Raw genomic sequence first — 26,357 nt, forward strand, 5'->3', positions numbered from 1 at the left:
GGACGGTGGGCACGCTGCCGGGCTTTAGCCGGAGCTTGGCATGCCTGCTGGCCCCATGCCTGGTGCCCAGGAAAGCTCTCCCAGAAACGAGGCACTGCCACCGCTACCGGCTCCCAACCACCACCAGAGGAGGTAGGAAAGCAGGGGGGAGGGGCTGGGGGAGAGAGAGAAGTCCCCCTCCGCCGGTGTGTATGTGCACGCGTGAGTGTGTGGTCCTGCCCACCAGAAGATTTGAGGGACAGTGAGCCAGCCCACTGGTAGAAAAGTTTGCTGACCCCTGGTATAATGTACCGTATTTTTCGCTGTATAAGACGTACCTTTTCCCTCCTAAAAAGTAAGGGGAAATGTGTGTACATCTTATGGAGCGAATGCAGGCTGCACGGCTAAGCTAGAACAGCGAGAGGGATCACTGCGCAGCACTCCCTCTTGCTGTTCTAGCTTCTGGCTTAGCCCCTCTGTCCCTTCCCCCTCCTCCTGGAAAAGCCCCCAAGAGTCACGCTCCCTTTCACGAGCCGCGCGGGGAAAAGCCCGCAAGCGCCGCACACATGCTCTGCGCGGCTCGTGAAAGGGAGCGCTGAGCAGAGCCTGGGATGCATACAGGTTCTGCTCAGCGCTCCCTTTAAATAATATTTTTTTTCTTGCATTCTCCCTCTGAAAACTAGGTGCGTCTTATGGTCAGGTGCGCCTTTATGGAGTGAAAAATACGGTATTTATATTTTAAATGTGTAAGTCACTTGGCGTTCTTAATGAAACAAGTGACTAACGAGTCTAATAAATGACAGCAATTGGAAATGAGATCAGACTTTATGTACTGGATCTTGTGCACATCACCCCTCACATTGTCTTGAATTGGGGTGTCTAAATGCAGAAGAGGACAGACCATTTAATAGTTTGGTGGAAGATGGAATTTCAACAGCTTTTGCTGCCATTTGGCCCTTTTACTCAATTTTTGAAGGGACAATGTCACTGTGCAGAGTTAGTCTGTCTTTGACTGCAGCGAAGAGCTGCACTGCAAATTTAAAATGTAATTATGTAACAGATTGTTTCAGACTTTATTTCATATTTGACTGACTTATTTAAAGAACTCGCTGAGAGATGTTATAATCTGTAATAGCTTCTCTCTTACAGAGGAGAAAGCTGTATAAAATTATTTCCTTCCAAATGTAGAGTGAACTTGACCTCGGAATAATTAGTATTGCTTGTCAGTCGCCAAAAAGAACATTTGCAGTCTGGTTTGCTTGTGAGTAAGATTTTGTCTTGATTTCACAGTGAAGTTTCACACACGTCTGCAACTTAGTACTTAGACCAATAACACATTGCCTCAGTTTTCCATGAGATTTCACTGTGCACATGAGCTGAGGATAGGGAAGAGCGAATCTCCCAGTTTCTCATTTTTCTAATCTTCAGTCTGCTGTATATTTTGGAAAGTGGTTTGTCTGTTCATCTGTCCTCCGCAGGTTCAGCTGCCTAGGTGGTTGTCGTTGATATTTGGACACGGACTGACATTCTGAATTGAGATGGTGGACCAATATTTCACTTTGCCATGCCTTTGCCCAGTTTTTATTTTTTGGCATAGGTTCAGCCACCTCTTGAGATATTGTTGCCTAAATTGGCATTGAGCATCCCAAGGTTGGGGCAGCAGCCTTCAGTGATGTTTGCACACCAGACACCAAGATGGTGGACCGAAATGTGAATTTGGTGTGACACCACCTGATTTTGGTGTGATGGGCCCAAACTCACAAACTACACTATCCATTTAAAAATTACAATTTTTCATGGTTTCTACAAATTTCCAGGCAGCACTGGGTACTCCCTGCAAGTTCTCCATACCTGTGCATCACTTAATGATGAAAATTCTTCAGCAACCTTAGCGCAAATTTCTTCTAATAGACACATTTATGAAGGCCATTTTGACTAATGTACACTTTTTTTGCAAACCAGTTTTGTATAATATAATGCATTACTTAACTGAAGAACTGCAATGCTAAATTATCTTGCTGAACAGTATTCCTTCAACTTGATTTAGGGAATAATAAAATGTTTTTTTGAACCAATGTAATACACAGATGATGGCAGTACTTGCTACCAATCCTGCACATATTTGCTGAACTATCCTTCCTCACTGCACCCAGTTCTCACTTCAGTGCAAACCTATTTAATTCACTCTATTCGAAACAGAACGTGAACTGAAATTCAATTACCCTTCAAGGTTAATGATTTTGCAATGTGGTTTTCCAATCAAAATGGTGATATTAGAGGAAAGTATGGACAAAAAAATGTGTAAATTAGTGAAATTAACAAACAAAAATGCATTATATTGAGGACATTACAAAAATACTAATACAGTGGTACCTCGGGTTAAGAACTTAATTCGTTCCGGAGGTCCGTTCTTAACCTGAAACTGTTCTTAACCTGAAGCACCACTTTAGCTAAAGGGGCCTCCCGCTGCCACCGCAATGCCAGAGCACAATTTCTGTTCTTATCCTGAAGCAAAGTTCTTAACCCGAGGTACTATTTCTGCGTTAGCGGAGTCTGTAACCTGAAGCGTCTGTAACCTGAAGCGTATGTAACCCGAGGTACCACTGTATAGTAAGAATTGTACATGCAAAGACGTGCAAATTTTCATTCAGACTTCAAAAACACACCCCAAAACCAGTTGCAAGCTGAAGCAGAAATAGTGGGGTCTGAATTTAAGATTGGAAAAATGAGAAACAGAGACAACAACAACCTCCATATAAAAATACTGTTGGGTTTTGGGTTTTTAAAAATAATTGTCCCACATTTCCATATATCATATGATGTTGGCCAAAGTGCTTATTTGGAACCTATCTTGTTGTATTTAACAGCTTATCTTATGATATGTGGATGACCAGAAGTAAACAGTGAATTAAAGCCTTCAAATATCTGAGGCATCTTGATTTGCTTGCTAGGTTAGCAAATTCAAATTAAGCAGCAATAAACTATGGTTTGTTTCACTGGCAGATGAACAAACTGCAAAAACCACGAAACTCTCACCCCCCTTTTTTTTAAATGATGAGAGAATTTTTGCCTGCTGCTTAAGGCAAGTATTGCATTATGTTTTCTGCCAGGGATGACTCAGCTTTTTCAATAGCGCTAAGCTGTGCAACAGAATGCTGCGGTACAGAACACTCCTTTTTCAGGTTGCCAGCCGGCCAGCCAGCTCTGCCCTCTCACAGGAGACTCCATTCCATTCTCCCTCTCTGGTTTTCCACCTTGCCCCCCCCCCAACTAACAGTCAGGCGGCATTCTATGCTCACTCAAACTGCGCAATTCCTGTGGGACTATTTTTTCAGGCCTCCCCTCCGCACTTATAGGATTTTAGTTATAAAGACTATTTTGTTACTTCTGCAAACATAGGGGTTCCCCCAGTTCTACTCTTGCACATCAATGGTGCCCTTTCTATTTATTTTACATATTTATAACCAAGGCGCACCATAAAAACCTAATATTACATAACACGGATACAGGTTGCTTGGTACAAAATTCACATTCCAAAGGCCTGTTTGAGCAATACTGTACAGAGGTACTTTGGTTCTCAAACTTAATCCCATCTGAAAGTCCGTTCCAAAACCAAAGTGTTCCAAAACCAAAGCGCACTTTCCCATAGAAAGTAATGCAAAACGGATTAATCCATTCCAGACTTTTAAAAACAACCCCTAAAGCAGCAATTTAACATGAATTTTACTATCCAACGAGAGCATTGATCCATAAAATGAAAGCAATAATCAATGCACTGTACTATAAAAGAAATAAGACAGTATTGTAGATGATAAAAATCAAATTTAGTTCTTTTTCTTACCTGCACTGATGATTGTTTGGATGGGGGGCTTTTATCCATTTCCGCAGTCACACAATCAATCAATCAATCAATCAATCAATCAATCAGTAGCTGAACTGGGTTCCACATAGTCACAAAAACAAATTAACCAAAAAAAGCCTCAAAAACGCAAAATAAATAGCAAAAGTGCCAAACTCAATCTGTTCCGGAAGTCCATTAGACTTCCAAAATGTTCAAAAACCAAGGAGCAGCTTCTGATTGGTGCAGGCGCCCTTGAAACAATAGCCAACAGCCACGTCGGACATTCAGCTTCCGAAAAACGTTCGAAAACTGGAACACTTACTTCCAGGTTTTCGGCGTTTGAGATCCAAGGTACCACTGCACATCTCTGCTGCTTCTATAGGCTTCATGGAATAGAGATGCTCACTGGTGGGTTATGTGGCTCACATCTGGCTAATTTTCCAGGCTAATTTTCCATGAAATCATTCAGCCACCTCTAACCATTCATAGCTGGTTTCTCTACCATTGAGGGACCCTGGTTTCTAGGTGCCTTTAGGTGAGTTTCCCTGGAACAGGAATGAACGTGTTGTCAAGGCAGCACCAGGGAACGTGTATCACCATTGTTCATTTGGCATTTGCTTCTTGTGAACAAAGAGCCAAGCGTGGCCTCTCTAGCTACCACCTTGGAAATAGACTGTAGAATGAACTAGAGAGAGAGAGAGAGAGAGAGAGAGAGAGAGAGAGAGAAACCACTTTTCTGCATTGCTTTTGCTTGTGAATTGATAAATCAGAACCCATCTGCCTAAACTTTAAACCGGGGTAGGGAACCTCTAGCTTGCATATGAAAAGATTCCTGCATTGCCGATGGTTGGATTAGATGACCCTCGTTGTCCCTCTAAAGTTCTATGATTCTACGCAGGAAGCGGGTGGCGCTGTGGTCTAAACAACTGAGCTTCTTGGGCTTGCCGATCGGAAGGTCAGCGGTTCAAATCCCCACGACGGGGTGAGCTCCTGTTGCTCTGTCCCAGCCCCTGCCAACCTAGCAGTTCGAAAGCACACCAGTGCAAGTAGATAAATAGGTACCACTCTGGTGGGAAGGTAAATGGCGTTTCCGTGCGCTCTGGCTTCTGTCTCAGTCCTCAATGCACCAGTAGCAGTTTAGTCCTGCTGGCCACATGGCCCATAAAGCTGTCTGTCGAAAAACGTCGGCTTCCTCGGTCTGAAAGCAAGATGAGCTCCCCAACCCCATAGTCGCCTTTGACTGGACTTAACTGTCCAGGGGTCCTTTGCCTTTACCTCTACCTTTACCTTTTACGATTCTAAGAAATAGAAATAGAAAAGTGAAATAGAAATAGCAAAATGAAATAGCAAAGTGGCTCACAAAGCATAGGGCTGCCAATCCCCCTTGTGCTGAGGTTCCCAAGCTTGGGAAACTCCTCTCAAAAGATTTTGACGGATAAGCAGGACAGCCCACCTGCCAGTCACGTGATGTCATAATGACATCATGCAATAGTCTGGCTTGACCCGCCCACCTGTGAAAGTTGGTCCCCTCTGGAGCCAAACAAGGGTTCCCACCTAAAGCTTTCTGCAAGGGTGAGGGAATTCGATCCTGCTCAGTTTGGCCACTGGTGTCAGTTCCCCTCAGGGAACTGGCATACACAGTGGATAATTTTAGAAAGTAGGATTTAACAACCTACTTTGATGATGGGAAAGAGTGTTCAGTCCTGCTTGGTCACCATCTCTGCCCTCACTAGGGACCAATTTCGGCAGGTGGTTGGTTTGGCCTGCCTGTCAAAGTAGGCCCACAGGGGATGGAGTGGGGAGATCTGACCTGCCAGGTCAATAAGAATGGTTGTAAAGGTAAAGGGACCCCTGACCATTAGGTCCAGTTGTGACCGACTCTGGTTGCGGTGTTCATCTCGCTTTATTGGCCGAGGGAGCTGGCGTACAGCTTCCGGGTCATGTGGCCAGCATGACTAAGCCACTTCTGTCGAACCAGAGCAACACATGGAAACACTGTTTACCTTCCCGCCGGAGTGGTACCAATTTATCTACTTGCACTTTGACATGCTTTCGAACTGCTAGTTTGGCAGGAGCAGGGACCAAGCAACAGGAGCTCACCCTGTCGTGGGGATTCGAACCGCCGACCTTCTGATCGGCAAGTCCTAGGCTCTTTGGTTTAACCCACAGCGCCACCCGTGTCCCTATGGTTAGGATTTCCCTATTCCCCTCACAGAGCTACAATTCCAGGGTTCCCTGGGAAGAGGGATTAACTGAGAATTGTAGCTCTGTGAGGGGAATAGGGGTCTCCTCAGACGATCATGAGCCAAGAAAGGAAAGAAGATTGTGGCAACTGCTTATCCATTCGAGGCAGGCTCCCAACTGTACTTCCCTTGATCAGTCTTGCAATAAAAGTTTACAGCTCTTGTGTATTTGCCACAAAGCCGCTAGCTAAAAAGAGGAATAAGGATTCGGAGCTGAACAGGAAAGTAATTTTCAAATTAACAAACCACCCTCCGTATTCTTGCATGCATTTTAGACGCTTCAGTGTTTAATGCCACCTCCTGCTCTTTAACACAGAGAATTGTTTTCCCATACATCATAGAAAGGATTCCTCTTTCTTTCTCTCTTTCAAAAATTTTAACGGATGATGTTTTCGTCAAAACAATTGGGCAATGTTCTTGTGGCAATGCCAGCTGTATTACCACAGGAAGAGCTGTGTCCTCTGGAAATATCACCAGAAGCACAGAACCCGCAGTATTCTCTAAAAAAAACCTGCAAAGAATAACACACAGTCATCTCCAGTGACATAGGCTGTTTATGCACCATATATTTAAAAGCAGATTTAAAGCCAATTATATTTGTTTCTTTGTTTATTAAATTTCTATACTATCCTTCATCCAAGGACCACAGGGTGATTTACAGTGTAAAAACAGAAAAATGCATAATGTAGTAGCAAACAAAACAATAATACTCTCCACGGTTTAAAAGGCCTTAGATTGCTTACTTAGCCAAAGGCCTGGGAGATGAGGTACTGAAAGACAGGTAATGAAGGCGCCAGGTGAGCTTCCCTGGGGAGAGTATTCCGCAAATGGGGAGCCACCACAGAAAAGGCCCTTTCTTGTCTTGCCACCCTCCGGACCACTTGCAGGGGAGGCACACCGAGAAGGGTCTCAGGTGATGATTACAGGATCCTGATCGTTTCAAATGGGGAGAGGTGGTCCTTGAGGTATTGCAGTCCTGAAGCACATGACTTCCTCCAAAGAATTCTGGGAACTGTACTTTATCCGTTGTGGAGCTACAATTCGCAGTACCTTTAACAAGCTACAGCTCCCAGGATTCTTTGGGGGAGTAATCATTCACTTTAGATGCGTCTTAGAGGCATGGTGCGTACATAGCCTTACGTTTTGGGTTTCTTTAGTTTTGCCTTGCGGGGAGCAGGTATTCCAAAATTCTCTTTAAATCGCTGTTTTTTCTCCCCCACCCAATTACGTTTTCTTACCAAAATTTGTGATGATTTGGAAATCGGGTGAAAGGGTTTCCCTGGCTTGTATACATTCATGGTAGGGTGTTTTGTTCTGTTTTGGGTTTGTTTTTGTTTTTGTAGGGAGAAGGTTTTGCTGTCCATCTCACAGCTAGGACATCTGCACTGAATGAGGACCACCTCACCAAATAAACTTACATTTGCTTTATGACTTTATAATATCCTGCCACCGTCATCACAGAGGTGTCTGTGGAGGGGATATATTGATTGAAAATGTAACTGTTTGAATATGTGTGTGTGTGTGTGTGTGTGTGTGTGTGTGTGTGTGTTTGTTTTTTAAAAAAACATTTGCTTTGCATCTAGGAAGTACGAACCTTTTACAATGTTATCCCACCACACACACACACACACACACACACAAATGAGTAAACTCGTTTTTATAAATATAATGAAAGGTAAAGGGACCCCTGACCATTAGGTCCAGTTGTAGCCGACTCTGGGGTTGCGGCACTCATCTCGCTTTATTGGCCGAGGGAGCCGGCGTACAGCTTCTGGGTCATGTGACCAGCATGACTAAGCTGCTTCTGGCGAACCAGAGCAGCGCACGGAAATGCTGTTTACCTTCCCACTGGAGGGGTAACTATTTATCTACTTGCACTTTGATGTACTTTCAAACTGCTAGGTTGGCAGGAGCAGGGACCGAGCAACAGGAGCTTACTCCGTCACGGGGATTCGAACCGCTGACCTTCTGATCGGCAAGTCCCAGGCTCTGTGGTTTAACCCACAGTGCCACCCGTGTCCCTGCTATGTAGGATAATCAGGGGCAATTAATTACCATTAGACCTTATTGATTTGCTTCTTAACTTCCTAATTATAAAATCATCTGTACTTAGATACCTGCCTTTATGGTTGGAAGGGTCCTCAAGGGTCTTCTATTCCAACCCCCAGCAATGCAGAAATCTCAACTATATCATATATGACATCATCCAACCTCTACTTAAGAACCTCCATGGAAGAAGAGTCTACCACCTGTAGGATAGATAGTAGCTGGGTGGTCCATAAAATATTGTGTTAGACTGTCCAGCCATAATGAACACTAGCTTTCTTCCTGTTAAAGCTGCTGCTGCTCTTGTCATTAATTACATTATTTCCTTCCAACGAGGAGTTAACAGTGTTTATTGCAGTGAGGAGAACAGAGAGTCTCTGGGGCGGATGCATCCCAGGGCTCCAGCTGATGCTGTAGGCCATTGGAGGACAGTTGAAATGGTACCCAAAGAGCATCTTCTGGATACAAAATCTCTCCAGGGCCCACTTGTGTTATTGGTAACAGGAGAGACGCAACCAGATTTCCACTAGTCAGACTTGCAGGTTTCAAGAGAACAGTGAAAGATATCCATGGAAGAAGATATCAATGGAACACTCATCTGGCATAAATATGCCCCCCCCCCCCCGGTTGAGAGCCTATAGGGGGAGAATCAGCAACTGAAGGCTCATGGGGCAAACTTGGTTCCCTGAGCATTCACTAGTTTTCCTTCCAGTGGTTGATAGAAGAAGAGAGAGATGTTTTGTGGAAAGGTTTGGGCTGGTCCACTTTGCTGTCTGAAGTGGGGCGACAAATAGCACCCCCCCAAAAAAAGCCCCGAAGGCCAGCCAAGTTATTTTGATATCTCATGCTGAGTATCCCACAGGTAGGGGTTTGTGCAACTCCTCCCAAGCCATAAATATATGCAACAATAATAAATCAAATAGATAATCATTTGCTTGCCCTTTTATGACACCCAAATCAGCTTCCTAATGGTAGGGTCTACCCTGAGAACGATGGGGAAATGAATGGAAAATGCTTGAGTCCTCTAGTGCATCTTTTGTAAAACCAGTTGCTGACCAAGGCTATAGAAGTTATAGCATCTTAATTCATTTCTTAGGCTTGGGTGCAATTAAATGTGAGAAGGCAGGGAGGAGAAGGCTGTTTGTAAGCTCCAAAAGTGGCCTAGTTGCTCAAACAAGCAGTAAGCTTAACCTGGAAACCCTTATAAGAACATCATAAGACTCCTGCTGGATCAGTCTAATGACCCATCTAGCTCTGTGTTTCCCAAACCTAGATCTGCAACTGTTGTTGGACTACAACTCCCATCATCCCTAGCTAGCAGGACCAGGGGTCAAGGATGATGGGAGCTGTAGTCCAACCACAGCTAGAGACCCAAGTTTGGGAGACATTGACCTAGCCAGAGCATCAGTTTCTCATAGTAACCAACCCCATACCTATGGGAAGTCTGCAAATACGACTTGATCACAACCATACATGCCCTACTAGTGATTCCTAGCAAGCAGCATTCAGAGGTCGAGCAGCAGAGGGAACCATGGATAGCCTCTGCCTCCTCCATGAATTAGCCTAATCTTCTTCAAGGGTGCCATGGGAAGGATGGAGAACCTGTGGCTAATGGCCATGCCATAGCTGTCAACCGTCCCTTATTTGGCGGGAAACTCCCTTATCCCAGCGCCGTGTCCTGCTGCTGTCCCTTATTGATGATGTCCCTTAAATTTCCCGGGTTTCAAAGGAAGCAGCTCCTCTCCCTCCCTCCCTGCCGGCCAGGGAGGAGGGAGGCTCCAACTGTGTTGCTTGGTTGCCCGGCCCGCCCCCCTCCGGCCTCCTCTTACCAGCCTCTGCCCCTGGGAGCCCCTCCCCACTGGGACTGGCGGGAGCCTCGGGCCCTTCCACTGCCATCCTCCTCGTGGCTGCCAAACTGAGCATCTCTGCCTGGGGTAGCATCTTCGTAGCTTGGACTTCGTTTTGCACGAAAAGTGGTTGCTGCTTGTAGTTATTTAATTGCAGTATTTCATCAGATTGAGCAGCAACCTCTGGAAACAAAGGGCTAAAAACCGGTGCTTCTCTCCAAAATTATCTGGTCCCTTTTAACTTCGTATTTCAGGTGGTTGACTAAAATCCCTTATTTTGGCTGCTGGTCCCTTATTTTCAAATCTGTAAGTTGACAGCTATGGGCCACGCTGGCTGGAGCTGATGGGAGTTGGAGTCTGACCCAACAACATCGGAAGAGTCACAGGTTTTCTGCCACTGCTTCATAGAGCTCTTGGTTATCACATCAACTCTTTTGGCTCAGAGGCTTCCTCTGTAGGTGTGGCTGATATCCTTACCATTCCCCTCTTTGACCAGATGTGGAAGGTGGCGCACAGGTCAAAACCCCACCCAGGTTCAAGATCCAGTCTGGGCTCTAGTACTGACAATACATGGGCATTGTATTCACAAATTCTTTGCACTGAAGAGTGAGCAATACCTTCTTTTGCAGTGCAGGCCTTCAAAATACACCACGAGCTGAAGATCTGGGCTAGTGTGCTGTGTTCATTGCAGGATATAGGCTGTCATTATGCTGCAATCCAAAGCTCCCTTTGTTTTGCTCTGCCTGGTGGTTACCGGAACAAGCGCCAAACTGATTTGTGGGGATCTGGAGAGCTCTGTTCAGCCAGACTGGAATTTATTTTCTTTCTTAGCCCAGATCGTGGGGCAGTCAGAAGCCCTCTCTTATATCTATGTGTATTTATAACTGGGTCCTCTCCTGCTTGTTTGCTTTGCACATGCAATTGTATCTGGCAGCCTAAGTTTGCTGGAGCTGTGGTTAGGCTTGAAAAAGCAACTCCAGGTCTTTAAATCTCCGACAAACGTCCACTTCAAAGTGTACCACACTTTGCTTTTTTTCAGTGCCGACTTTTCTGTTGCTCCGTGTCCTGATGTTATTTAGCCGACCTTAGATTGGATCCACTTAAGCAAATGAAGCAAAACAAAAAATTAGCTACAAATTTAGTCATGCCCCCATCCTGAAGCAAAGTTCTTAACCCGAGGTACTATTTCTGGGTTAGCAGAGTCTGTAACCTGAAGCATATGTAACCCGAGGTACCACTGTATTCTACGACCCTGTGGGAAGCGCTACATTCAGATAGCACAGAGGTCGGCAACCTAAGGCCCATGAGCCGCCACTGAACTGAGCTGCCCACTCGGCGAGTCCCTGCACACTGCGCTAAACTGGTGTAGCACGGCGTGGGGACTCTCTTCCATGGCTCCGGAAATGGCTTCTGCACATGCCCAAAGGCTTGAAATCGTGGCTGCACATGTCCGCGGCACCAGAAATTGCTTCTGCGCATGCCCAGATGCCAGAAATCACACCTGCGCAGGTGCGATTTTCGGCATCTGGGCATGCGCAGAAGCGATTTCCGGCGCCATGGACATGCCCAGACGTGATTTCTGGTGCCGCGCTGCGCTGGCCCGGCCTACGGAGGATCTCCGTGGGAGTAATCCGGCCCATGCCCAGTAAGCCTTGCTGACCCCTGAGAGAGCACTTCAGATGACCAGGCAGTTCAGCAATATGGTGGGGCGTGTGTGTTTTGGGGTGAGGCTGAGGGCTTCTTAAGTGATTCTCCATATGAGATTGGGATGTTGGAAGTGGAGGACATGCATGAAATGTCAGAGGATCTGCAGACCTGATAAAAGTCAGTTCTGTTGGGGTTATTTCCAGCATTTTCTAGAGCTGAGGACAGGTGTTGGAAACAGCACCCCCCATTTTGCATCAGAAAGCTGTGCTGGAGAATCTGGCTCCTTCTTCTTCTTGGATGGCCACCAAACAATCCTGCAAAACAAAAGCCGCCTCCTTAGTGCCTTGATCAGGATGCGGCTGATTACATCTCTGCTTGGTCAGGTTCAATCATTTCGATAAACAAATTGCTTCAATTGGGCAGCTATTCTGCGATAATAAAAAAAAAGTCTTGCAAGGGCTGCATTTATAACTCTGCAGAGAACTGAGCCTGCTTGCCAAGCCGATTGCTTCATTTTCTCTGGCATTTTATAATCGGGATAATGAGCCACCTTAATAACAAGCAAATTATGTTAAAGGGGAACGGCAGCCGCGTTTGTATAACCAGGGTAAATCAGCAACTTAAGCCGTTGCCTAAAAAAACCATTGCAGGGTACACATTAAAAAGGCTTTGGGACATTATACTCATTGGCAATCTGTTAAAATTTGCTCTTTTGTTTTTTGGTTGCTCAACTAGGAATCCTTCCTCACTCCCCTCCACCAACTGAAGCATTTAACACAGAGCTGGTTGTGTTGATCTAGGATCTTGCAGATCTTGATCAGGGCCATGGTGAGGGTGGGTTCAGTGAGTTCATCATCATCATCATACCTGGAGTTAAAAAAAAAACCCTTCCAGTGTTGCATAATTCCCTTACCCACACTGCAAAGCTTGTGTTCATGGTTGTGGCATCACAGATGTATCAGGTCAGGAGCAGTGGCAGAAGTAGAAATGCAACAACTGTTTAATTGCGCTCTTGCACAGAGAATGCAAGTTGGGGTGGATCTGGGATCCGTTGTAGAACGGACTGAACTGCTTCAGATTCTGGCAGTGTGGAACTACATTTTTGAATGATCCACAACCTGAAAATCAAACCAAACACCTTCCTGCAAGGAGAACACTAGCACAACAGGGAGTTTTGCTAGCTTTCTCCTTTCAAGGAACTATGCCACTCTGGCGGACTATTGAAACATCGTATCTCCCAGCTGTTGCCTTAAGTCAGAGCTTTCCAAACTGTGTGTCACGACATGTGTGTCAGTTGCGGTATGTCACGCGAACGCTCCCTGTGCTCCTCCCGAGGCTGGAAAGGGGATAGTTTAACCACCAGCTTGCTAGTACAGTGAAACCTCGGGTTACATATGCTTCAGGTTACATGCGCTTCAGGTTACAGACTCCGCTAACTCAGAAATAGTACCTTGGGTTAAGAACTTTGCTTCAGGATGAGAACAGAAATCATGCTCTGGCGGCACGGCGGCAGCGGGAGGCCCCATTAGCTGAAGTGGTGCTTCAGGTTAAGAACAGTTTCAGGTTAAGAATGGACCTCCAGAATGAATTACCACTGTAGAACTGAATTACTGTGTCGCGAAGTGATACATATCTAAAAAGTGTGTTGACGACATGAAAAGTTTGGAAAGCTCTGCCTTAAGTGCTTGCATTCTACCTTGCCACCTGTTTCTGCTAAATCCCATAGTTATGCCCTGTGTGAATAAGTACTTTCTTTCATCTTGTCTGAATCTTCCAACATTCAGACTCGTTGGATGGCTCCACGTTCTACTGTTGAGGTAAAAAGGAAAAGGTAAAGGACCCCTGGACGGTTAAGTCCAGTGAAAGGTTACTATGGGGTTGCGGCGCTCATCTCGCTTTCAGGCCGAGGGAGCCGGCGTTTGTCCACAGACAGCTTTCCAGGTCATGTGGCCAACAGGACTAAACCGCTTCTGGTGCAACAGAAGCGTGCAAACAGATTTCTGTGACGGAAATCAGAGCGCATGGAAACACCATTTACCTTCCTGCCACAGTTGTACCTATTTATCTACTTGCACTGGTGTGCTTTCGAACTGCTAGGTTGGCAGGAGCTGGGACAGAGGAATGGGAGCTCACCCTGTCGCAGTGATTCAAACCGCTGACCTTCTGATCGGCAAGCTCAAGAGGCTCAGTTGTTTAGACCACAGTGTCACCCGCATCCACCCCTTTTACCATGGGGGGGGGGGGACTTCTCTCTAGCCACCGTCTTCATGCCATGCATAATTTTTATACTTCTGTCATGCCACTGCTTACTTGTTTTTTCCCCTCTAAGCAAAAGATCTCCAAATGTTGTAATCTTTCCTCACAAGGGAGCAGCTGCAGACCCCCTCCTTTTTGGTTCCCTGTTTATGGACCTTTTTTCAGCTCTACAATATCCCCCCCCCCATTTTTTTCTTTTTTCACTCAAAACTCACAGGCTGACTTTCCAAATTGCCTTGTTAAGCCAGGGCCGAGTTGCAGGGTGTCTGTCTTTTATTTTCTAACTGTACTAAAAGGAAGACGAGAGCCAAAGTCAATATTTTTTATGACCTGTTTAATGCCAAACATCAGCCCAGGAGGCCTGATCCCCCAACCCTGCTCCATATTTCCTTCCAAGTCAGAGGTTTAGATTAAGACCACGCTGCTCACAGTATACCACATCTGCGCTGTAAGTTAATGCATGTCTTGCTCCGAGCAGCTGAGTTCACCGAATTTTACTCCAGGGTAAAGTATAACGCCTTGCTCTGTATGGTTTGGCACATCGCTCCTTTTAGATTAGTTTTCCCTTTCCCTCCACCGTGAAGTGTTCTAAGGCTTACTATTTCTGATAGTTGTGACAAACCAATAAGCTCTATGCATATATTAAAGCGGGGTGTCTTTTAACAGGAAGTGACTATTTTATGTCTGTTTGATTTTTGTGCATATTTCAGCAGCCAACAAGCCTGTTCAAGCCAAAAATGAGTGATGGCTGCTAGTTTGGGGAAGTTTTTAATATTTAAATGCTGTACTGTTTTTAACATTTGATTGGGAGCCGCCCAGAGTGGCTGGGGAGACTCAGCCAGGTGGGTGGGGTATAAATAATAAATTATATTATTATTATTATTATTATTATTATTATTATTATTATTATTATTATTATTTTATATTAAGGGACGCGGGTGGCGCTGTGGGTTAAACCACAGAGCCTAGGACTTGCCGATCAGAAGGGTGAGCTCCCGTTGCTCGGTCCCTGCTCCTGCCAACCTAGCAGTTCGAAAGCACTTCAGAGTGCAAGTAGATAAATAGGTACCGCACTGGCGGGAAGGTAAACGGCGTTTCCGTGTGCTGCTCTGGTTTGCCAGAAGCGGCTTAGTCAGGCTGGCCACATGATCCGGAAGCTGTCTGCGGGCAAACGCCAGCTCCCTCAGCCTATAGAGTGAGATGAGCGCGCAACCCCAGAGTCGGCCACGACTGGACCTAATGGTCAGGGTTCCCTTTACCCTTTACTTTTTATTATTATATTATTATATAGTGTGTGAAGATAAACTCATTAAATAACCACAGGATCCTGGGAGTCTTATTTGTAAAAGAGGGTGCTCGCTGCATCTCTGCATGATTCAGTGTTCTGGCCTTGCTCCCCTTTGCTTGTCTCCTTGGGAGCAGGTGCTTGTGCACACGCATTTTTCCTGGCACATCTTTGCACATTGCTCTGAACAGATTGCTCACAATGCAGAACGGCAGCCTCCTGCCTTCTGAGGCTGCTTACCGTTGCCTTTCTGCACAAGTGAGAGCCCAGAGCAGCAATGCAGGAAACACTGCCTGATCTGATTTGTGAAGATACATGGGGCCGGTTTTAGGTTCAGGGGAACCTCAGCAAAGGGTCCTGGTGAAGTTGTCCTTGGGCTGGAAGATGCAAGGAGCTGGGAAAGGTTTTCCTCATACTGACTGGGAAACTGAGCAGAGCACTTGCAGGCAAACTGGCCTATGAACACAAGCTTAACTCTCTGTCTCAAACACATCCTTGTGGCTGCAGAGCTCTTACGGAAGCAGCATTTTAATTTACCACCGTGGCGCAAACTCTGGGGCATCGTGGGAAACCAAAATGCTGCAGGGCATTCTGGGAATTGCGGTGATGGCTTCCTAGCACAGCTGCCTGCTGCTCAGATCAGAGCACGGGTGAAAATGGGGAGTGGGACCCTACTGGGGTACTGAGGCTGTAGCAGCTGCCTGGAGAGGCTGTCTGTCAGTGCTTGGCTGGTAGAAGCACAAATGGATTTCCCTCCTACAAATGGTGTAAGGATAATCCTTACTTTTTCATAATCTTAGAAAAGGAAGCACTTCTCTTTCACCTCACAAGGTGTTCAGTGTGAACAGTGTCTTCACACTGAACACAGGTACAGGAAGTTCTCTACACATGTACAAAGGTTTTTGTGCAGGGTAGATTTGATTTAAATCACGATTTAAATCACTAGTTAGTAAGACTTGTGTTAATTTTTTTTTTTTTACAGAAAGACTCATTCTTGCTGGTATAATCTTAATATTTACAACCAGAGGAAGGTTTCGTTTTTGGAGTAATACATTTTCAGAGTAGTTTTTACAGTGATATCAAAAATTACTGATTTGGTTATACTATTAGAAATACATTGACAGATAATTATGAAATTATTGTGAGGTTTAATAAGTTAACTGTTTATATTTGGACAACTTTTCTGCTGTACTTTATTGGAAGGAGAAAAACAATCATTTCTTTAATGACAATTTAAACAATTTATTTAACTGAAACAATAACATTGTAGCATATGTATCCATGTTTGTTAACTGATGTGGTTAAACAATTTTTTAAAAAAACAACAACCTTAGACTGAATTTTAGCGCACATGGAAAACTTAAAACAAATCCTTATTTCCTGATGAATAGCCTTTGGACTATAATGTAACTTAAATAGAAAAATAACTTTAGAAAAATTCCCCCCCCAAAGCATTTTATTTTAAAAATCCAATTTAAATTAAAAAACAATCCATTGTTTAAAAAATAATTGATTTTCATGCACCCTGGTTTTGTGTGAAAGAGTGTATACTTGTTGATTCGTTCTGATCCACTATTTGTGTGCCCAGGTACACAGAGTGTACACTTGTTGATGATCATATGTGAACAACTGTACAAGTGTACAGCTCAACTCTTTAGCTTGCTCACACTGAACACAAGTGTTCATTGGAAAGAATGTACATATGTTTGTTTATACAGCTCAACTAGTGTGCACAAGAGCTGTACACACATTGACTGTATCATGTGAACGCCCCTGGTGTCTTCTGTCACAAGTTTGGAAAACACTAGAGCAGTTTGATCGCTGAGAGAGTTCTCATCTTGAAAATTTTACTTTTTCTGGACTTTAGTATATTAATATTTTCCAATAACTTCCTTGGTTCAGGTTATTCCATACATTTCGGGGGGGGGGGGTTTACACATCATGTCAGACAGCTCTCTTTACAGTTGCTACTTCTAAATACATTTCCTATTGTTTTGTTTTCCTTCCATCTTTAGCTTCAAATTGGGACTATACAGTTTCATGGCATTGTTTTTGTCATACTACTTTTTTTCTGCGTCTGTCTCATTACTATGGCAATTACAAAATACAAACAGTGCGGGCGATGAGTAATGGCGATAAGGAATTGTGAAATGGCCTCAGAAAAAAAGATGTGTTTCACGCTTTCAAAAGATTTATGTTTGCTGATAAATAAGGAAGGAAAAGTGCTTCCTTTAAATCCATCTCCAGAGCGCACATTTTCTATGAAACCTCTGTCACAACCCCTTTAATCCACCTCACTGACTGAAATTTATTTTTACCTATTTATAAAAGTATTTTATATCATCAAATATTGGGGCGGTGTACACCATAAAAGATAAAACACCATTAAAAACAATACAAATGATCATTAAAGTGTCTGGCTAGTTAAACAGCTGCCAAGGTATGCCAACATAAAAAATGTCTTCAAAAGACACGTGGAAGTCAAAAGTGAGGGTGCCTGCCACATCTCTGGCAGAACATTGTCCCACAGCAAGGGATCAGAAATACTAAATGCCTAAATATACTTCCGCGTTCATCCATTACTACCCTTGAGGGAGAGGCCTGCCTTTATACTTTTATATAACACCGTCAGTAAAGCATTGTGTAATTATTATATTATATTATATTATATTATATTATATTATATTATATTATATTATATTATATTATAATATCGGGTCCTCCCTTAAAGAGGGCACGTATTGCGGTGAGACCTGGAGAACCGACACCCTGTGTTGTGGGTGGGTACAGTTGGTCAGCCACAATACCCGATTGTTAGGTCCCTCGAAGTGGGGTACAATCTGGCCAATGGGACGCAGTCCAAACGGTTCGAGGGACCTATTTATGCCCACGCACGTGACCCAGAGCTTCCCCTTTTGGCACGTGCATTTGGAACACCCGCCCACCTCTCCCTATTTTTAGGGCTGTGCGCTTGACCTTGCTATGCCCTTGTGCGTCGTCTGTCGTTGGGACAGGGGCACGGCAGGAATTTTCCCCACTTGGTTGATTGGCCGTTGCCATTTGGGTTTCACCTGCCGCTTAGCAAATCATCACAACTTGTAAGCTTGCAGATAGGCTCTGGTTCAGGTGATAGGAGAATGCTCTCGCCATCCCTATGTGAAGGGTATTGCATTAAAGGAATACAGGGACTCAATGGTATGGTCAACCCCTGAGAGGGGGTTGTGCCCGTGCTTGAGTCCAGGGGGGCATTTGGGTGGCGGAGATAGCCCGTTCCCGGCTTTCCACTTCTCCAGGTGTTCACCCTTGGCTGACCTGTGATGGAATGTGTTCCGATTCCTGTTGAGTGTGTTCCATTTGTAAATAGAGTCCCCCGCTGCTATGGGGAAGCACGCCTTGGTTTAAGAACGCTTTGGTTTAAGAGAAAATGATCATTAATAGGTAAAAATTTAATGTCACAATATTTTAAAATTGAAGTCTAAGATGAATAAAGAGGGGAGGGATTTGCTGAATTAACAATCTGAACTGGAATACAGAAAAGGGAGGCGTGAGGAGGTCTGGGAAATAAGCAAATGAAAAATATGTGACGGAAAGATTGAATTGTTTTTAACCATTTTTATTTTGTATTTTCTTTTTCCTTTTTGTTTTGTAATTTTCTGGAAATCTTAATAAATATTTTATATATATAAAAAAATAAGAATGCTTTGGTTTAAGAACGGATTTCCGGAACGGATTAAGTTCGTAAACCAAGGTACCACTGTACAGTGGTACCTTGGTTCTCAAACTTAATCCATTCCAGGAGTCCGTTCGACTCCTGAAACTGTTCAGAAACCAAGACGCAGCTTCTGATTAGCTGCAGGAGCTTGCTGCACTCAATTGGAAGCTGCGTCAGATCTTTGGCTTCCGAAAAACGTTCAAAAACCAGAACACTTACTTCTGGGTTTGCGGCATTTGGGAGCCTATTTGTTCGACAACTAAGCCGTTTGAGATCCAAGGTACCACTGTCTGTGGTGAAGATTAGGCTTGGGTCTCTCACATTTACCCCAAAGGATATCTTCCTTATGAGTACAGTGGTACCTCTGGATATGAACGGGATCTGTTCCGGAGTCCCGTTCACATCCTGAAGTAAACGTAAAATGCGACTGCACGTGTCGTGTTTCACCACTTCCGCCGATGCGTGTGACATCATTTTGAGCATCTGCGCATGCGTGAGCATCGAAACCCGGAAGTAACACGCTCTGTTACTTCCGGGTCGCCGCGGAGCTCAACCCGAAAATATTCACCCCGAAGATAGGGCCACATGGAGTTAGTCCACAGGTCACATGAAGGCCACAGGTCCACACACCCCCACTCCCAAAGTAAAGGCATTTTTATTTTGGGAACTGATTTGCCTGGCTAAAGGCTACATTTAGCTGTTCCCATTCAGTTCTACTGTGTCCTTGAGATTTGTCTGCTTCACAAAAGAGAATTCCAGCACATTTGGTATAAGAGCTTTTATCACAAGATGACGTCAATGTAGAAGAAATATATTAGCCTCCAAATCTGCTGTAAAAAGTGAACAGATCCATAATAAACCTTTGGGTGGGTGGGTGTGTAAGGAGGGGTAGAATTGGGGGGTGAATGCAAGCAAAGAGTGATACAAAAGCCTTGACAATCCATTTTTCAAAAAGTGAAATGGATTATCTTAATTTAGATGCGTTAATTTTAGGCGCACTTTCAGCACTGCTGAGGCTTAATTTGCGTCATCAGGGATCTTCAAGGTGATTGACGCAGGATTGTTGCCTTCTTGATGAAAGGACCCTTGGTTACCAGAATTTTTTTATTTTGGGGGTGAGGTGCATTCTACAAGCGCACAGCTTTGTCTGGTACCTCAGGTCACAATTTTTGTACCCCAGATTAAATTCCTGAGAACGGATCGCACAGAAGTAGGAGGGCTGACTTCTGGTTTCGGGAAGCACTTGGGCACAAGGTGCCAGTGGGCCCCTTTGCCCCCTTTCCAAGGGACACGGGTGGTGCTGTGGTCTAAACCACTGAGCCTCTGGGGCTTGCTGATCAGAAGGTCGGTGGTTCGAATCCCTGCGACGGGGTGAGCTCCCATTGCTCTGTCCCAGCACCTGCCAACCTATTAATTCAAAAGCACACCAGTGCAAGTAGATAAATAGGTACTGCTTCGGAGGAAAGGTAAATGGCGTTTCCGTGCGCTCTGGTTTCCGTCATGGTGCTCTGTTGCGCCAGAAGCGGTTTAGTGATGCTGGCCACATGACCCGGAAAGCTGTCTGTGGATAAACACCGGCTCCCTTGGCCAGAAAGCAAAATGAGTGCTGCAACCCCATAGCCGCCTTTGACTGGACTTAACCGTCTAGGAGTCCTTTGCCTTTTACCTTTGTCCCCTTTCTTTCCCTTTTAAAATCACACTCCTCCTCCACTCTTGGCACGACACCTTACCATTTGTTCCCTGGTTCGTTAAGTTCTCAAATATTTCTCTTCTCCCTCCTTTCAGCTGGTAATATTTATTTATTTATTGTTGCGTTTACAATGTTGCGTTTAAGAACAGTCCAATTTAATAACGATTCAATTTACAAACTCTGCAAAACCAGAAAGAGTGTTCCGGTTTGAGGACTTTACCTCGGTCTACGAACGGAAGCTGAATGGTGGAAGGGCACCGGCGGCGGGAGGCCTCATGAGGGAAAGGGTGCCTCTGTTTAAGAACAGTTTTGTTTTAAGAATGGACCTCCAGAACAGATTAAGTCCGTAAACCGAGGTATCACTGTATATCCCACTCTTTTTCTCCGTGGCTTACAGGGTTCTCCCCCCTTCTCATTTAATCCCTGTGAGGTAGGTTAGGCTGAGAGGCAGCGACTGGCCCAAGGTCACCCAGTAGGGATTTGAACCCAGGTCTCCCAAGTCCTGGTCAGACACTCTAACCACTGCACCACACTGTCACTTGCTTGCCTTTTCATCTTCTTTGGAGCTCCCTTTTCAGGGTGCTCCCTTTCTTCCGCCTGGTGTTGCCTTCCCTGCCAATGTAATTCACATCTCTTGTTTCTTCTCCCCACCCCCAGGCCACAGTCGCTGCATGAGACCACTTTAAAAGCCACGGCTTCCCCCAAAGAATTCTGGGAGCTGTAGTTTGTTAAGGGTGCTGAGAGCTTTTGGGACACCTTTGTCCCCTTCACAGAGCTACCATTCCCTGAATGGTTTTAACAATCAATTGCTCTTTACAGGGAACTCTGGGAATTGTAGCTCTGTGAGGGGAACAGGTGTCTCTCAAGAAGCCTGCCTTTGTGCATAAATCACAACGTTTTCTGTCAAAATACACACATACATGGGGGCTAGGAAAGGATTGGGTTTTGACTTGCAAAAAATGTTGTGGTGTTGTTACTTTTATTAAGTCAAGGTTTACGATACTACTTTAAGTCGCTTTGGAAACTATAATCAACGCATGGGCATAGCCGGGGGGCAGGGAGGGGCAGCTGTCCCCCCTCAAATCAATACAAATCTGAGGTTCTGTCCCCCTAACAAAAGCCTGCCCTCCCTTAACAAAATCCTGGCTAGGACCATGACATTATCTAAAAAACTCTCATCATATTGAAGATGTTCCTTGCTGTACTGGAAAACTGGGTTCCTAAATAAATACATTATTATCTTGATTGATTATACAATACCCTACATTTGCACATCTGCCAGGTGGATTAAAAACAAATCCTGCAGTATAAGTAGCATTTCTTTTTTTGCACGAACCCGCTGCCCCATCTAATCTAGTCAATCTGAATTTAGTCCCTTTGAAAACAATGGGTTGAAGTTTGCGGTTGCTACTTAATCTCTTCATCGCTTTCCATGGGATTTGGTCAAATATATATACAGTGGTACCTCGGGTTAAGTACTTAATTCATTCCGGAGGTCTGTTCTTAACCTGAAACTGTTCTTAACCTGAAGCACCACTTTAGCTAATGGGGCCTCCCGCTGCCGCTGTAGTAACATGGGGCAAGTAACATTCTTGCCGCTGTAGTTGCGTACATAAATAAATTTCTATACAACTTGGGTAGCTCTATCCCTAGAATTCCCAGTAATTCTGGGAATTAGTGGTTTATGTTATTAGGTGATATCCTGTATTCATCATCCTCAGAGTAGACTTGCTGCAATCAGAGACAGTGGGTCCACTCTGTGGCTTATTTGGACATCCATTAATAATATTAATACTAATGTATTCTACCATTTTGCTACTAATTTACCATAATGATCATAAATAACAACAACAATATCATCTAATAGAAAGATCTATCCCTTTTCGTAAAAAATGAAATCATTCCTCAGCTATTTTAGACACACATTCTCGCTGGATGACCCTGTTCCTTAAAATTATACAAAAGCAATAAAAGGAAATGACATATATAGATAAAAAATGGATGGGTCCATAACAGGAGCTTTCTTCACTTTGAATACACTATTCATTTCTACAAAAAGATCAGTGCTGGGTTTTGGTTTTTTTTAAAGGGAGTCTTCTAATTTAAGAGTCTACAGCCATATGTCACAATCTCTGTGGAAACAAAGATGGCCACTGTGATGAAATTGCACAAGCAACACACTCCTCTTTGTGGGGAAACATATGGTAGGTGCAGCTAATCCTAGCAGGCTGAGCTCTCTCCCACCCCTCGTTCTTTTCATATTGGAAAAATATTTCTTTGCAACATACATTTGCTTCTGAAGTGGAAATTTCGGAGCATGCTCTAAAAGGTTTCAGCTGATAGCTTGTGGGGCTGGCTCTAAAGATGACCAGATCTGTCAATTTTGGTTTCCCGCCATTTCTCGTTTTTCCATTCTTAAATTCAGTTCTCCACATTTCTGCAGCAATCTGCAATTTTTGTTTGAAACCATACTGAGGTGGATGGAAACCCAGCCAGATGGGCGGGGTACAAATAATAAATTGTTGTTGTTGTTGTTATTTCTGACTTAGTACAACGCAGCTTCCTATGTTCGGGTACAGAATCTGAATCTTGAAGTTGCAGTAAATCAGCAAGGATGGTTGAGTCCCAAATGTTTCGCGACAGCAGTTGTGAAAAGTATCCTCAACCTGTAAAAACTCAAATGTAGATTGGTATGTGCAGGTTATCCCACTGTACGTGCATCAAATGATGCAATACTTCATTGGTCCCACTTCCTGGACCACTATTATGAACTTGGCTGGAGTTCATAGAATCACAGAACTGTAGAGTTGGAAGGGATGCCACGCTTCATCTTGTCCAACTCCATGAAATGCAAGTAGACCTTGGGTTTTTAGTGGTGATGGTGGAGAATAAGCAGATCTCATAAGAGCTCGCAAGAGCTCTAACTCATATTGTAGAAGCATTGGGGAAAGTATTTGCCCTCTTCTCTGAGTGGTTTTCTTTCCATTTAGATGTATGCATAATATTCTACAGTGGTACCTCAGGTTACATACGCTTCAGGTTACATACGCTTCAGGTTACAGACTCTGCTAACCCAGAAATAGTACCTCGGGTTAAGAACTTTGCTTCAGGATGAGAACAGAAATCGTGCTCCGGTGGCGTGGCAGCAGCAGGAGGCCCCATTAGCTAAAGGGGTGCTTCAGTTAAGAACAGTTTCAGGTTAAGAACGGACCTCCGGAACGAATTAAGTACTTAACCTGAGGTACCACTGTACCTCACAAGGTTGAGTGTTGAGTTGAAAATATGCAGTCTGATCTTCCTCACATTCTCTCAGGGACTCACCACTGTTGTCTCACAACTGCCAGGGTTGGGCAGAGCCAGAGTCAAAAATGAGCAGAGCATCGGAGGTCAGTTTTGCATAGTTGGTGACTTTCTTTCACACTCAGGAATCCCTCTTCCTTCTCCATCCAAGGCCAGCAAGAAGCATAGGTGGATCTACTATGAAACTAATGAAGGTTTAGCTTCTGGTCCCCTGATCCATGAGGGGCTTCAAAAGCAACTGTAGACCACATGGCTTTGAAAGTTTGAATCTAGTAGACCAGGCACCCCCAAGCTGAGCCCTCCAGATGTTTTGGGACTACAACTCCCATCATCCCTAGCTAACAAGACCAGTGGTCAGGGATGATGGGAATTGTAGTCCCAAAACATCTGGAGGGCCGAGTTTGGAGGTGCCTGTAGTAGATCCAATTAAGTCTCAAATTAATTAATTTTCCCCCTATATATTTCAACAAGTTTGAGAGTCAGTAGCACAGACGTTGTAAAGGATTTTGTAAACAACACTACTGAAGAAGATAACAATGGTTACCCAAACCTCATTGCTGGTTATGGAGGCCTCCCGTGGCAGTTCAGGCTTCATCAGAGCCTCAAAAATGTAGGTCCGCCACTGGCAAGAAGCTCTATCAGAGTTTGAGGACCAATTCCCGCCATGTGAAAGCATTCAAGGTGGTCCAAAAGAAGGCTAATGAGTAGGGCTGCCATACCTCCTTGATTTTTTGGACATATCCAGGATTAATTCATCGGAAATAGCGCCCAGACGGAATTTCCAAAAATGTCTGGGGAAACCCGGGCGAATCTGGTACGCAGGCTGAGACCCTACCTGCCTGCGGACTGACTCGCCAGAGTGGTGCATGCTCTAGTTATCTCCCGCTTGGACTACTGCAATCCACTCTACGTGGGGCTACCTTTGAAGGTGACCCGGAAATTGCAATTAATCCAGAATGCGGCAGCTAGACTGGTGACTGGGAGTGGCTGCCGGGACCACATAACACCAGTCCTGAGAGATCTGCATTGGCTCCCAGTACGTTTCCGAGCACAATTCAAAGTGTTGGTGCTGACCTTTAAAGCCCTAAACAGCCTCAGTCCTGTATACCTGAAGGAGCATCTCCACCCCCATCGTCCAGCCCGGACACTGAGATCCAGCGCCGAGGGCCTTCTGGTGGTTCCCTCATTGCGAGAAGTGAGGTTGCAGGGAATCAGACAGAGGGCCTTCTCGGTAGTGGCACCCGCCCTGTGGAACACCCTCCCTTCAGATGTGAAGGAAATAAGCAGCTATCTTCTCTTTAAAAGACATCTGAAGGCAGCCCTGTTTAGGGAAGTTTTTAATATTTAATGCTGTATTGTTTTTAAGACTTGATTGGAAGCCGCCCAGAGTGGCTGGGGAAACTCAGCCATATGGGCTGGGTATAAATAATAAATAATTATTATTATTATTATTATTATTATTATTATTATTATTATTATTATTTATTATGGAACTGTTGATTTTTTGGGAAATTTAGCTAAAAACTTCATTTTTTTGGAGATTTTGTGGCAGCAACTTTTGTGTCCGGATTTTCACTTTTTGAAACAATTTTTGAGGTGTGTGTAACGTGGGGAGAATTCCCATCTAGAGAGCTGTGGAGTGCTGGATTTGCTGTCTGGACCTACGTAAGTTGCCCCACTCCAATACAGAAGTTGACTTTCACACCAAACCCAGCAAATACCCCACAGTAACCATGGTGGTTCCTCAAGTCTGTTGCTCTTAGGAAGCTGTTTATTCCATGCTGACGTCTGCTCACCCTACGATGTCATCAAATTTCCTGTTTTTGAGGGGTCCTCCCCCACCTTCTGCTACGGCAGTGTTTCAGGGAGCTGTGCTAAAAACAAGAGACATTCAGAAATTAGAACATGTGGTTAAATGCAGCGTAGCTAAGTAAATAAAGTAGGTGTTCAGCGGTGAACGGTTAGATCTCTGCTCACCATGGGAAAACTGACAGCTTTAAACGTTGAATGGAGTCATTTCTTTTTCTGTTAGGTTTTCTTTTTCTTTTTTAAAGAAAGATCCACACTTGTGTCGTTTTGTTTTGTTTTTAAACACAAAATCTTGTCATCTTTTTCTTCTGTTTCTCTTTCGTAGAGAAAAACAACACAGGGCACTGAGATTTCCTTTTCCTCCTCCGATTTTGAACATGCGGAAAGTATTCTCAAAATAGTTCCTTTGCAATGATACTTTGCAATTTCTTTGCAATTATAGCTTTGCTATTTTATGTGCTCCATTAAGAAAAGAAAAAAGATTTTTAAGAAAGAAAATGTCTTTAAAGTAACCTTGGAGTGTTATAAAGTAACCTTGGAGTGTTATCTAACACTTCATAGGTTGAGCAAAATTAGCAGCCAAAATATGCAATTTCTGGAGATGTAAAAAGCAGATTATATGCATATATAATGGAACTGCATAAAAATAAATAAATAAAAATAAAATCTTTCTGGGCTGCAGTTTTGAATGAAATGCAGAAA

At 44.3% G+C, this 26,357-nt stretch overlaps 1 protein-coding gene and 1 long non-coding RNA gene across 7 annotated transcripts in view; one reads left to right on the forward strand and one right to left on the reverse strand.

Annotated features, from left to right (window-relative positions):
* Positions 1-26,357, forward strand: part of PDE8A (phosphodiesterase 8A) — a 178,739-nt gene that overhangs the window by 82,878 nt on the left and 69,504 nt on the right. The gene's annotated exons all lie outside the window — the stretch shown is intronic.
* On the reverse strand, positions 19,606-26,092 carry LOC310693714. The gene is made up of 3 exons (XR_014519356.1): positions 25,824-26,092; positions 25,643-25,720; positions 19,606-23,212 (listed from the first exon to the last, which is right to left on the reverse strand). It is a non-coding gene; the product is annotated as an uncharacterized lncRNA (long non-coding RNA).

Source organism: Podarcis liolepis, assembly GCF_965112155.1.
Source record: "Podarcis liolepis genome assembly, chromosome: 14".
Classification (NCBI taxonomy): domain Eukaryota; kingdom Metazoa; phylum Chordata; class Lepidosauria; order Squamata; family Lacertidae; genus Podarcis; species Podarcis liolepis.